The sequence below is a fragment of the Euprymna scolopes genome, chromosome 29 (assembly GCF_053919585.1).
Source record: "Euprymna scolopes isolate OS-2025 chromosome 29, ASM5391958v1, whole genome shotgun sequence".
Classification (NCBI taxonomy): domain Eukaryota; kingdom Metazoa; phylum Mollusca; class Cephalopoda; order Sepiida; family Sepiolidae; genus Euprymna; species Euprymna scolopes.
In genome coordinates, this window is record NC_136510.1 from 10,580,552 (window position 1) to 10,595,754 (window position 15,203).

Sequence of the window (15,203 nt, forward strand, 5' to 3'; positions counted from 1 at the left end):
GGCTATTTTCTTTAGGTTGCATTTTAATTATGTGTGTTTTCTTTTTTTTTTTTTTTTTTTGTACCAGAGTTTTTGCCCAACCTCTCTTCTATGGCCATTTTCTTTTTTAGCTCTCCATAAAGGAGCATTTTTAGAAACCTGTCATTCGCCATTCTTACACCATGACCAGTTCAACGCATTGTGTGGTTGCCATCACTGCTTCTTTGCTGTCCATATTCGCTCTTTTTAGGATTTCCACTTTCGTCACATAATCATTCCTCCTGATTTTCATAATTCTTCTGAGATGGCGTTGCTGCACTGCCTCTAGCCTTTTAATGTAATATGATGTAAGTTTCTGAAGAGGAGAGTAAGGCTGGCAGTACTACTGCGTTGTACAACTAATATATGTATATGGGGAGAGAGAATCTAAGGAAGCTTTGAGTATCTTATGAAAAAAATAAAATTAATAGATAAAAAATGTCTATTTTATTTGATGAAATATATATAAACTAGCAGGCAGCCCGGCATTGTCCGGTCGTAAAATACGCTTAAATATGATATTTTGATTAATGCAGATTTTTTTAAATTATTATTATACTAGCAGTTCAGCCTTGCTTTGCCCGGGCCCTATGTACTGTTCATAACTATGTGTGAATACCCTTTTTGTAAAATTTCAAATGTTTAAACGAAAAACATTGTCTGAATAATTTGGTTAAGACCGCAGAGATCACTTTTTGACACTTCAACATGTATTCTTTTGGTCTCAAATCCAAATAAAACGTTTGACCCATGTCTAAGTTACCTACATCTAAAATTTCAAGTCTTTAGACCAAAAATTGGCAGAGGAGTTTGGTCGAATCTGCAAAGGTCAACTCTTTCAATTTTGACCTTTTGACAGCCAAATTTTTGCTCCAAAATTGATTAAACTGCTTGCCACATGTCAGAATACCCGTTATGTAAAATTTCAAATGTTTAGACCAAAAATTGGCTGAATAGTTAGCTAGAGACCGAAAAGGTAAAATATTTTGAACTTTGACCCCTTGGCAGCTCAAAATTTCGACCTAAACCAATTAAAACCTTGCCCTATCTCTGAATACATTATGTAAAATTTCAAATGTTTAGACCAGAAATTGGCTGAGTAATTTGGTAGAGACCGCAAAGATCAATTTTTAAAAAAACTTTGACCCCAATTGTGACCTCTTAACATTTGTTTTGGGCTCAAATAAAGTTAAAACTTTGATCCATATCCAAGTAACCTACATCTAAAATTTGAAGTGTTTAGACCCAAAATTGTCGGAGGAGTTTGGTAGAGTTTTCAAAGGTCAAATCGTTGAACTTTTACCCCTTGACAGCGAAATTTCTTCAAATTAATTTGTCAGAGAAATGTACACACACACACACACACACAGAAAAATTTCACTTTTATAGATATATAAATTATATTGGACCCAATATATAGTAATGATTCAAAAAAATGTTTAAAAAACAAAACAAAAAAAGACACGTGCGCCAACACGGATTACTGATGAACTGATTTAAAATAAACTAAGATGAATATACAAAATGTATAACAATATCTTCAATTTGGATCCCTTTTGACGCCTTAAAAACTATTTAAACCAGCTAAAGACCTAAGAAACACAGCCCGTAAAACATCCAATCATTTGAGGGCCCTAGCACAGCTCTGCGACTTAGTTTTGGAAGAGATAAAGTTTGAAAATATGGAGACAGACAGACAGACAGCGCTTTTTATTTATTAGATTTCATGCAGATTTCGTATTTATTATTACAGGGCTAATTCTGTATTGAATATATGTTTGTTTGTTTTTTCAAACGATGAATAAGGTTAATGGGCCTCGAAGCTTGTATAGAAAGTCGCCCGTAATTTGTTCGGACGTATATATAACATTTTATTCATTCATTATTTTTAAAACAGTAATCTAGGCACACGCGTGTTTCGAGTTCACTAACTCTCATCAGCGTCGCTCGACTGTTTTTTGTTTTTTTTAGGGATCGAACTCCAGACTAAAATAATAAATAAATAAATAAATAAAATGTTATACATACATACAAACAAATTATGGGTGACTTTTCTAAATAAATACGAGCTTCGAGGCGAAGCCAATATTAAACGTATTCATCGTTTGAAAAACAACAACAAATGTAAATATATAAGCGATAAAAATGAACAGTAAAGTCATCTAGGGTTCGTGGCCTAACGGTTAAGGCGCCGGACTGTGGTAACCATAGTCTGGAGTTCGATCCATATAAAAAAAACAAAAAAAAAAACAGTCGAGCTACGCTGATGAGAGTTAGTGAACTCGAAACACGCGTGTGCGTAGATTACTGTTTTAAAAATAATAAATAAATAAAATGTTAAATAAGATAGATAAAGATTTAAAATTAAACCACTTCAAGCTATGAATGAATTTGCGCATACGCAAAAGTAATAAAAATGTCGGCAAGTTGAAATGAACATTTTGCATTTCAATTTGCTGACACATTTCTGTATGCGTTATTCATCCATCCAAAAAAAGATTTTACTCGTTATAAACCATCCTTGGTGTATGATTATTATTTCATTTTAATTTCACTGTTATGTTACCAGTAGTTTAAGAGTTTATCGGTTAAGTATTTACACAGACACGCGCACATGCATACAGCTACCGTTTTATTTATACAGATTTGAATTTCAGTGTAAACTGTAGGATGAAAATAAAATTACAAATGATGTGAGAAATCTTCCTCCCTTATTTAGAGAGCGATAATCAGAAAAAAAAAAAACAACGCGGGGAGGGGGGGGGCTCTGCCTACACGCAAAACATGAAATCGATAAACACAAAAGGTAATTATTTTATGTATAAAATGGGAATTATACGTGTAAAAATTGATATTTCAGTTCTTATTACGATCTTTCTTAGGAAATTGAAAATGAAAATATCTATCTGCTAAAGTTGTTCGAGGTGAGAATTTATATTCCGTAGGCGACAATGTAATTCTTTATAGCAGTTTGAATACGTTGTATTTCTGGCAAAGTATATTTGACTGAAACGGATGAAATGAATTTGTGTTTTTTTAATTAGTCTTTAAATCAGTTTTATGTATGCATATAAATATGCGTAACATAGCGCGTATTGGGCGCGCGCGATAAAATCAGCAGCAGCCGTAGGATAGCTGACTAGCGAAAATATTAGCAGCAGCAGCCGTCTTAGCACATATGCCAGTTTAGCAGGTGTGCATGCGCAGACGTCACGGGAAGGAGGAGAAGAAAAAAAAAGAGAGAGAAAAAAAAAGGAACGCAAGTGGTCGAGCAAATAAAGAAGCAAAGTGTGTAATCGGGGAAGATGGACGTGTGAACATGAGGGCGAGGACCTGCGTAAGGTGGCGGAAGGAGAGACTTTTGAAAAGCACACGTTATATGGCAGAGCGTTGTAAAATGAAATGCGTTTTTGTTGGAAGAACCACGAATAAATGAATTTCGTTTACACTTTAAAAAATATCGAATCGGATTTTTATTTTTTCCCCATTTTTATTTGTTTGTTCTTTTGCGACGTTTACAGACAACTTGTGGGTCCGAGAGATTTTATATGTTACGACACGGTTAAAGTATAACGACCACGCGTTTATATATTTGGCGAGTGAAATAAGAAACTGCCACAACTGCGTATAATGCAATGCTCTTCGTGTAAAGAAATGGAGCTTTAGGCGTTTGGACAATGTTTATCATTGTAATTTCACATACCTACTAAGCAACAGCCAAAATAGCATAGCAGTTCAACAGTTACTAGTCTAGCCGCGCCAAAGAGCTGTGATACAGCGAAACAGTCTGTGGATAGCATATATATTAGTAATCCACAGACAGACTTTCGCTGTATCTTGAGTGTGGCTAGTAACTACCTTAAGCCAGAATTCGTCCGCCTCGACGACACTCAGTTCTTCTAATACGCTATTTGGCTGCTGCTGCTGCTGCTGCTGCTAAGATGGGTATGTGATTAAAATGATTAAACAATGTGCAAGTGCCTAAGCTCTATTTGGTCACGCACAGAGTATTGCTTTATATACGCTCCTGGCAGTTTGTTATTTCGCTCCCTATGCTCAACCCAAGAACACACACACACTATATATATATATATATATATATATATATATATATATATATATATATAAGAGAATGGAAATAGTATTCTGACGAAATAAAGACCTCGAAAAATAAAAAAGAAACCACGTTACATGTTTTTCAACATTTCGTCTTTATTTTGAGGCTTCCTCTGGATGAATGAAATTAACAAAACATCAGTACAAATATTTGAAAATATATTTTTGATGTAATGAAATTTATGACCCGGTTCCATTTCAGAAACCGTAAAAATCATGGGAAATTAAAAAAAAAAAAAAGGAGGGCGGGGAATAGAGTTGTGAAAGAGGGTAAGTTTTTTTTTGTTTTTTTTTTATAACGTCATATAGTCGTTAATATATTTTTGGAACAAATATGTCCGTTATAATTCAAACATGAATGCGTAACTGAAATGAAATGATTGCATTTTTCTTATGTAATTTATTGATTGATTATATGGATTAGTTATTATAGGAAATGTTTTCTATGGTGAGAGAGTTAACTTGTGTCTAAAAATAAATTCTGTTCTTTTAATAGAAGTTCACGATACATTATAGAAACATTTGCGTTGTTTAATAATTGGGCTTGAATTTTCGATAAGCGCTGATTCAATTAGTCTCAGTCGCGATTTATTTTAAATAAATTTAAGTATTTTTATTGTTTCTAAAGACGTGTTATTCACGTAACCATTTGAATTTTTCCAAAACTGTATGTAAGATTTTTTTACTTCTAGAAGAAAAATGGGGAGAGAGAGAAAGGACGAAGAGAGAGAGAGAAGGAGGGAGGGAGAGAGAAGGAGGGAGAGAAGGAGGGAGAGAGAAAAGGAGGGAGAGAGAGAGAGGGGGAGTACGGAGAGAGAGAGAGAGGGGGAGTACGGGGAGGACGGAGAGAGAGGAGGAGGACGGGGAGGACGGAGAGAGAGGAGGAGGACGGAGAGAGAGGAGGAGGACGGAGAGAGAGAAGACGGAGAGAGAGAGAGGACGGAGAGAGAGAGAGGACGGAGAGAGAGAGAGGACGGAGAGAGAGAGAGAGAGAGAGAGAAGACGGAGAGAGAGAGAGAAGACGGAGAGAGAGAGAAGACGGAGAGAGAGAGAAGACGGAGAGAGAGAGAAGACGGAGAGAGAGAGAAGACGGAGAGAGAGAGAAGACGGAGAGAGAGAGAAGACGGAGAGAGAGAGAAGACGGAGAGAGAGAGAAGACGGAGAGAGAGAGAGAGAAGACGGGGAGAGAGAGAGAGAGAGAAGACGGGGAGAGAGAGAAGACGGAGAGAGAGAGAAGACGGAGAGAGAGAGAGAAGACGGAGAGAGAGAGAGCGAAGACGGAGAGAGAGAGAGCGAAGACGGAGAGAGAGAGAGCGAAGACGGAGAGAGAGAGAGCGAAGACGGAGAGAGAGAAGACGGAGAGAGGAGACGGAGAGAGGAGACGGAGAGACGGAGAGAGGAGACGGAGACGGAGAGACGGAGATGGAGAGAGGAGACGGAGAGAGGAGACGGAGAGAGGAGACGGAGAGACGGAGAGAGGAGACGGAGAGAGAAGACGGAGAGAGAAGACGGAGAGAGAAGACGGAGAGACGGAGAGAGAAGACGGAGAGAGAAGACGGAGAGAGAGAGAGAGATAGAGGATGGAGTGAGAGAGAGAGATAGAGGATGGAGTGAGAGAGAGAGATAGAGGATGGAGTGAGAGAGAGAGGGAGAGAGATAGAGGATGGAGTGAGGGAGAGGGAGAGAGATAGAGGATGGAGTGAGGGAGAGGGAGAGAGATAGAGGATGGAGTGAGGGAGAGGGAGAGAGATAGAGAATGGAGTGAGAGAGAGAGAGAGGGAGAGAGATAGAGGATGGAGTGAGAGAGAGAGAGAGAGATAGAGGATGGAGTGAGAGAGAGAGGGATGGAGTGAGAGAGATAGAGAGATAGAGGATGGAGTGAGAGAGAGAGATAGAGGATGGAGTGAGAGAGAGAGATAGAGGATGGAGTGAGAGAGAGAGAGAGAGAGAGAGAGGATGGAGTGAGAGAGAGAGAGAGATAGAGGGAGTGAGAGAGGGAGAGAGATAGAGGGAGAGATAGAGGATGGAGTGAGAGAGAGAGAGGGAGAGAGATAGAGGATGGAGTGAGAGAGAGAGAGGGAGAGAGATAGAGGATGGAGTGAGAGAGAGAGAGGGAGAGAGATAGAGGATGGAGTGAGAGAGAGAGAGAGGGAGAGAGATAGAGGATGGAGTGAGAGAGAGAGAGGGAGAGAGATAGAGGATGGAGTGAGAGAGAGATGGAGGATGGAGTGGGATAGAGATAGAGGATGGAGTGAGAGATTAAAGAGTAGAAAAAGAGGAGAGAAAAAAATTGGTTTCTTTCGTGTCATAATATTTATTCATCTTGATTTCGTTTCGTAATATTTTGATTTCTATTTTTACCAGTTTATCTTTCTTCCAGACATATTTTATCGGAAATTCGTATCCAAATGGTTATTTTTTATTTTTATTTTTTTTTTTTGGGGGGGGGGTTCAATTTTTCTGCAACTACAAATCTTTTATTCTTGTAATTGCGTATACAAACACCGCGAACCAAACAAACATTCTTCAAATAATTTTTTAAACGCAAATTTTTCTACGAATAAGTTTTCCTAAATTTTTATCTCGAAGAATTCGATTTTATTGGTTGGTTCAGTGGACTTCGCCATTCTTTCTGTAATTATATTGAACTGTTCGCGCTTATTTGGATATTTTTACACTTTTGGATATTTTTTTGGTATTATTATACAAACACCGTGACAGCGTTAGGGTTAGGGTTAGGGTTAGGGTTAATTCGCTGTCACGGTGTTTGTATAAATTTACCATTTTTTTTACAATTTTTGTGTGTTTACTGTGTGCCGGTAAACACACACACACACACACACTTTAGTTGTTTACTCCAAACTAGCCATTTTGCCACTTGAACGTAAGGCACTACTATTTGGGACCATATTTAGGGGAGATGAGCGAGATGTCGGTTCACATGATTTTTTTTAACATGGGCATCACCACTTTTCAAGGCCAAGAGGCCACTCGAGGATAAGGGTTAAAGAGTGTACAGTAGAAATTGAACAATATAGTAATTGTTAGTAATGGAAATTCGGTAAATTTGTTAACTTATATGCAACGGCTTATCAAAAACTTGTTTACGTTAGACTGGGTGATTCTTTTTTGGGACGCTAGCTCGCCAAAAAGTACGTCACGTCATAAAAACTTTCTACAGAAAAAAAACAAAAAACAAAACCCCCCCCTTATTTTTAGACTTTTATCTCGCGAAAAAAGATGAAATTATATACTGAAAACCGCGTTTATTATTTTTAATATCCAACAACGGAGTTGAAATCAATGATTTCGATTTTAAAACAAAACTAATTTTTTTGATAAATCTCTGTTTGGCGTATTCATGAATTATTTTTTTTTTTTAAGAATAAAATTGAATAAAGTTTATTTTTACAAGAATGTTTACACATTTACCTAGCGAAGAAGCATAAAAATATATCGGCAAAAACCGTGTTTATTATTTAAAAAAAATCCAAATTATACATCGGGTATGAAGTTGACTTCCTTTTTTTCTTAAACGAAAGTGACTATTAAAAAAAAAAATTAAAAAAAAAAAAAAATCAAAATTTGCACCGCGTATGAAGTCAGTTTCGTTTAAGAAGAAGAAAAAAAAAACACAACTTGATACCCGGTGTATAATTTGGACTCTTTAAAAATAATAAACGCTGTTTTCCTATATATTTTTATGCTTATTTTCTAGGTAAATGTCTAAACATTCTTGTAAAAATAAACTTTATTCAATTTTATTCTAAAAAAAAAAAAAAAAAAAAAAAAAAAAAAATTCATGAGTACGTCAAACAGATTTATCAAAAAAAAAAATTAGCTTTGTTTTAAAATTGAAATCATTGACTTCAACTCTGTTGTTGGATATTAAAAATAATAAACACCGTTTTTAATATATAATTTCATGTTTATTCGCGAGATAAAAGTATAAAAATACGGGGGCGGGTTTCTGGAAAAAGTTGTTTTTATGACGGAATAAAATTTGGCCTGTGGCGCACTTTTTGGCGAGCTGGCGTCCCAAAAAAGAATCACCGCGTTAGACTTGAAGATAACCATATTGTAGTCAGTTGGAAAGCAGAAAAACTGAAGACAATTCCATAGGCGTGCAATTCTACGAAAGAAGCTTTGTTCATGGAATCTACGTTTAGGTTTAGGCACAGATAAAGAGTGGGGGAAAGTGTTGATAATCTTTTCTGCTAGACGGGTGTTTCTTGTGAAAGTTTGGCGAGGGGGGACCATAGATTGAAGCTCAGTTGAGCATTTGCCATGAAAATACCGATAAAGCAGAGACAAGCTCGCAATATCTCTTCTGTGAGAAAGAGGTTGCTGGGAAGAGAAAAGGACATATCCTATGAGGCTACATTTAAACTTCTACATGTGAGTACAGCCAGGGAAGTAGGTAACAGAGAGGGAATTCCAAAACCTAGCAGTTCGTGGGAAGAAGATATTAAAGTAGAAGACTTTCCGGCATCTACGGACCTTTACAGTGAAGAGGTGGGATTTTGTTAAACGGGCTCGTCAGAGGTATGTATGCCAAAGGGTGGGGCACAAGTGCGATGAGTTCAGAGCGCATTTCATTAAAATACTTGTAAAACAGGCGCAACTTAAAATATTTCAATCAGATAAAATATTCAAATTGATTAGAAATATTTAAGAACATAGTCAAGTGAAAACAATGTTTATATCGAAATAGATTTCAATATATAAAACTTATAAATTGAGATTTGGTCCGTCTGTCCATTCCTCAATCACAACTTTTCCGTCAGCCACGCTTTCTTTAAACGTAATAAATATATTAAAGAAATTGTCTAAAACATCAAAGTTCTTAACTACTTTTTGAAATGGAATATATTGCATTAATCTATATACAAATAAAACAGTAGATGCATGTCTGTCTTTGTGTAAATATTTAACCGACAAACTCTTAACCTACTGGTCACATAACACTGAAATTAACAGGAAATAGTAATTATATAGCAAGGATGGTTTATAACGAGTAAAATCTTTGTTTGGATGGATGAATAACGCATACAGAAATGTGTCTACAAATTTAAATGCAAAATGTTCATTTCAACCTGCCGACATATTTCTATTACTTTTACGCATGTGCAAATTCATTCATAGCTTGAAGTGGTTTAATCTTAAATCTTTTTTATCTATCTGTCGATAGCTGAAACGGTAGGGAATGTGGCGGTAGCGCTGTTTTGGTTTCAATTCTAGTTTACAGCACCCAAGTAATTTTCTTAAACCTTTGAAAGCAGTACTATATATTAGGTACAATATAATATTCAATAGAGAGTTAACTGTCATAATACATATGAAATCTGCATGCATTAATATATAAAGCGCCTTCAATGATTTTCCAGACTTTTTTGTACATGAATTTAAAATTGTCGTAGACTCTTGACAATTAAGTATGTTATTGCTATATATCTTATAAGATGACTGACTAATTTTTATAATTTCATGTTCAAATGAACAGCTACAGCGGGAATTGGAATACACTCTACTAAAGCCCGATTGTCACAGCTAGTGAATTACAAAAATGTAATCTGGACGTGTGGACACTTTAGAAGAACGATATGCAATAAAATTCTGTTTTAAACTTGGGATACGTATGGAATGCTTCAGACTGCTTTTGGACCATCTCGCATGAATTGAGCACCAGTTTTTGAGTGGCATAAGAGATTCAAGGAAAGCAGGGAGTCTACGAGGGATGAGAGGGGTGGTAGGAGTAAAGTCAGAACATCAGAGTTGATTGGCCAAATAAACAATTTCATGGATAAATACTGTCGTGTTTCTATAGAGATAATAGGTGCACAGTTTGATATCTGTGTGGGAACTGTACACACAATTATCTGTGAAAGAGTTGCGAATTTTGTCCCAAGGGTACTCAGACCAAGATGGGCATCAAGACGGTTCCTTCACCCTCACTATAATCCAGACCTTGCTCCCTGTGACTTTTGGTTATTCCCTAAGCTCAAGGAAAACCTTAGAGATTGTCGTCATGAGACAACTGAGGAGATGAAAGAGGTTGCGATGAGGGTCATTGACACAAGAGGACTTCCATGGGAATTTCCAGAAGGTCTTGGAACGGTACAAGTGCATTGCAGCCGGAGGAGATTACTTCGAAGACAAGAGTTTCATGTGTGTACTATCAATAAAAGTGCCAATACGAAAAGAGTCAGGAAACTTATTGAAGGCACCTCCAATGAATATGTGATGTCTTCAATAAGTTTCCTGACTTTTTAACCCTATTTTACAACCAGACAAGCACTGCCCCCCCCCCGCTCGTAGTAAATAACAAATTCCCAATAAAGTGGATGCCATAACTAGAAATCGAAAACGAAATCCTGAGATCTTTAGTTTAGTGTTCTACCAACAGACCTATTTCAACTTCCTCATAAATAGAGCTTAAAGTATTACTTAAAAATTTATGACTTACATCAGGTTTCAAAACACGAATTCAAACATAAGCGATCATAAAATAAAGATAATAAAAATAAAGATAATAAATAAATAAAGATAATAAAAATAAAGATAATAAAAAAATAAGATAATAAAAATAAAGATAATAAAAAAATAAGATAATAAAAAATAAAGATAATAAAAAATAAGATAATAAAAATAAAGATAATAAATAAATAAAGATAATAAAAATAAAGATAATAAATAAATAAGATAATAAAAATAAAGATAATAAATAAATAAGATAATAAAAATAAAGATAATAAAAAATAAAGATAATAAAAATAAAGATAATAAATAAATAAAGATAATAAAAATAAAGATAATAAAAAAATAAGATAATAAAAAATAAATAAAATAGGTAAACATTAACAATAGCGTCGGAAATTATTCAAATAGTCTCAACAATTTATTTTGCTTTATGCAGTTTTTTCACAATTACATAATCCTCCCAGTCTAGCAAAATAAATAAATAAATAAATAATAAATAAATAAAAATACGCGACCGGGTGTGAATATATTGTTAGTTCATCGAAGCATACGCTATTGAAGAAAACAGATATTTTGTGTCTATTCCAGCTTTTCATCGTTTTTTTTTTCTAAAAGATACGAAGTGAACTTACATAAGTCACGATGTAAAGTAAATAAAAATAATTTGAACCTTTATGTAATTTCGATCGTATTTAATGAAATACGCTTCAATTAACAAACGCTGACTACACACACACACACACACACACACACTACATATCTTCTATAATATCTCACCTGTGTTTAAATGTAGGTATGTATGTATGTATGTATGCCTAAAACTTTTGACAGATGCGATGGATTTTCACAAGATCGGTATCGTTTTGAAGGTCGACCCTTCGGACGACAAATATCGAAAAATTGGCTAAAAACATTAATTCCTTCACCCTAAGTTGGACACTTTTCTACAGGGAGGAGTCGCTTTTTTCGCGCCGATATTTTTGAAAGTCGTCCCCTTTTTTCAATTGACTAGTCTTAATTTAAACCTACGTCACTTCTGGTTTGGCGATGGACGCAACAGTAAAGACGTCACTTTTTTGCGTTCTTTTCTTCCTTCGCAGAGCAGGTTCGAGCCTACCAGCCTACTACCACCTTTTTTTTCTTTTTTTTTTTTTTGTTAAACACAGACCTCTAAACACCCGGGCAACGCCAGGCACCCAGGCTAATATATTATATATGAGGGATGAAAAGAAGAGAAGAAAATCAATTCTTTAAAAGAGACATATCGTGATAATGCAAAACTTAAATTGTATTGAAGCTTATATAGAAATCAATAAAGAAAATTACGATATAAAACCATATACCATGTTTGAATATATGGTTTTGTGTTAGTTTTAATCATTTAGAACTGCTTAAAGCTTCACCGCTCACTCATTTTGCGACCAAATTTCAAACACTTTTTACAGTTCATAAGCTGACCTTCTCAGCTAGATTTTGAAATAAAAATTTTCAATTTTCATTCATTAAAAAAATTATAAAATTACTGGCGGTCAAACGTTCTCAGAATTAGTAAGGAACGTGGAAGACAGTTTCTTCTGATTGGCTGTTGGTTACCTGTTGGTTACCATAGCAACTTTTTCGTCATCGACACCTTCATAAATCATAGCGGGAATGTCGCGCGCATGCTATCTTATTTGGTTTATATATAGAGAGTTAACAAAAGTGATGCTCTTTGCCGTGCTATACCTGATAATATTTCGCTTACGACGTCGCCCGTTAATTCTGTTTCTCTTGTTTTGTCACTTCTTTCTATTTATTTACTTAATTACGTCTTTTATTTGATTTTTTTATTCAGTCAATTTAAGAAGTTGGTAATAATTTTTTTTATGGATTGTTGACAATGCGTATGATATTGAACACAAAAAAAGAAAATATTTCAAAGCAAAGCCTGGAAAAATCATGGATTACATAGAAAAATGCGAGCATAAAAAGAAATATGCTTAAGATTAAGCTTAGGAAAGTAAAAGGACTAATTAAAACTAGAAAAGAAAAAGACATCATATTCTAGTAAAAAAAATAGAATAAATTTATAACTTAAAATATTGCAACATTAAGAATTGATTATATAATGTAATAAATTGAATTAAAAAAATTCTTAATGCTGCAATATTTTAAGTTATAAATTTATTCTATTTTTTTACTAGAATATCTTGTCTTTCTTTTCCAGTTTTAACGACTAGGCCTTTTACTTTTCTAAGTTTAAGCTTAACCATATGACTTTTCATGCTCGCATTTTTCTATATAATATATATATATATATATATATATATATATATATTCAATAAAGGTATATACTAATTGGGGTGTAGGATAAGTGAGAATTCTTTATACCATGGTATTTCAAAGTCTAATGCTTCTCATCAGAATAGGAGAGAAGATGGTAGATAACATAATAGGAATGCGACGTCTAGCGATAGTTGCATGAGGAGCGAAATCAAATATTGAGGATGTTTGGGGGGACTAAATTGAGCTTTGTGATATAGGAGAGTATAGTTTTGTTATATAATAGGCAGGTAGGTAAATGGCACATCTGTCATAGTGGGTTTAATATATGTGGATAAAATGTGTGATTAAACTCAGAATGTAAGGTACGTTAATTATGGCACATAAAGTACATTCGTGTGAAATTACATAAAAATCGACCCAGCCGTTTTCAAGTCCACAGGGAATGAACTCGGACAAAGTTCCTTTTATATAATAGAGTGTGTATATATATATATACTAGCAAAAGTATCGGTCGTTGACTGGGTTCAAAAATAGCCTACAGAAAATGGACTCTGATTTATTAAAGTACTAGCGGGGTACCCGATGTTGCCCGGATGTTTGTAGGTGTGTGTGGTGTTAAATAAAAAAGAATCCGGGCGGGGGGGGGGGAGGATCGAACCCAAAGCCCTTAGGCGAAGTTTAAAAATAAAATCCGCCAGCCAGAATGAGTTACTGAAAGATGTTTGAATTTATTTAAGTACGAACCAAATTGACAGGTGCGCGCCCGGAAGTCGTCGAGCGTTACGACGACGTCAATGACCAGGTTTGTTTGTTATAAGCGAAGTAAAATAAAGAAAACAATGTTAAAACTTAAGCGGGAAATAAACACACAAAAAAAACTAACGTAAGGCAAACGAACGATGAAAACAGAAAAACGAACACGTGAAAAATGGCTTAAATAAGCCTGTTTCGACATTAAACTTTAAAAAATCGTTGGTACCCAGGTGTTTTTAGGTGTGTGGTGGGGGGGGGGTGGATAAGCGAAGTAAAAAACAAAATACAAACAAAAACGAACGTTACGTGAAAAATGGCTTAAATAACACTGGTTCAATATTTAAATTTAAAAAATCGAAAAAAAAAAGAAAAAAAAAGACATCTCACACCACGATTCGAACCCAAAACGTTTAGATAATGAACCAACGCGCTAATAAACTGACCTAACGCGATGTACATAAAATTTGTTCAGTTTTTCAACTATTTAAAGTAAATCAGGTCATGACGTCATCTGGCGCATGCGTAGAACCAGCCGTCGTCACGAGAAGACCGTTTTTGTTGACCCCCCCCCCCCGTCGAAAATTGTCGATTTCGGGGTGAAAAAAAAATGAACGTTTTTGGCCAATTTTTCGATATTTTTCGAGCGAAGGATGGAGCTTTGATATGATACCGAGTTTGTGAATTTTCGTTGTATCTGTCGAAAGTTTTTAGCAGACATACACACATGCATACATTTTCGCTTATATATATACTAGCGGGGGGGGGGGTACCCGGCGATGCCCGGGTGTCTTGAGGTTAATCAAAACTCCGGGGGGGGGGGGTTAAATAATAATAAAAAAATGTTTTGGTAGGTGAGTATGAGAATCGAACCTGTACCCTTGAGTTAGAAATTAATGTGTGAAAAAAAAAAAAACCGTGCGATGTTACCATTGGGCCACCGCGACATACAACGTAGACGTGTTTGAATTTATTTATCTATAACTATAAAAACAGGTGTGCGTAATAAAAGTTAACTTTGTTGCTTCCATTTGACCTAATTAAGAAGGTCAAATAGAAGTCACGCAGCGTCAGCGTCTAAGTTTGTTTATCAAAATTTGACTGTCTGATATACAAGATTGATCAAAGCTGATTGCTTCTGGACGTTTTTCCCGGCGCAATGCCACGAACACGTCCGTTTGAGTTTAGTTTCACTTTATTTATACTAAAAAAGCCCAATGAACACGCGAGAAGCCAAAATAGCAATAATTTTGTAAAAATCGACGTAAATAAATCTATACGCTACGCGGTTTCCTAATTCCTAGATATTATTATATAGGACCTATATACACAGTTTTAAGCGATAGTAACGACCTCAGAACCGTGTGCGAGAAAAGCCTTTTGAAGACATACACGAAATAATCACACACATTTTGTCTTTTATATATATAGATAGACTAGCGAGGGGTACCCGGCGTTGCCCGGGTGTTTGTAGGTGTGTGTGAAAAAAAAACAGGTGCCCGTGAAAAAAAAAGCCTCGACGACGCGCAGTTGGAAAATAGTAAAGTGTGAAAAAAAAAAAAAACAGGTGCGCG

At 35.5% G+C, this 15,203-nt stretch overlaps 1 protein-coding gene across 3 annotated transcripts in view; it reads right to left on the reverse strand.

Annotated features, from left to right (window-relative positions):
• Positions 1 to 15,203, reverse strand: part of LOC145252478 (caskin-2-like) — a 969,745-nt gene that overhangs the window by 883,677 nt on the left and 70,865 nt on the right. The window lies entirely within an intron of this gene.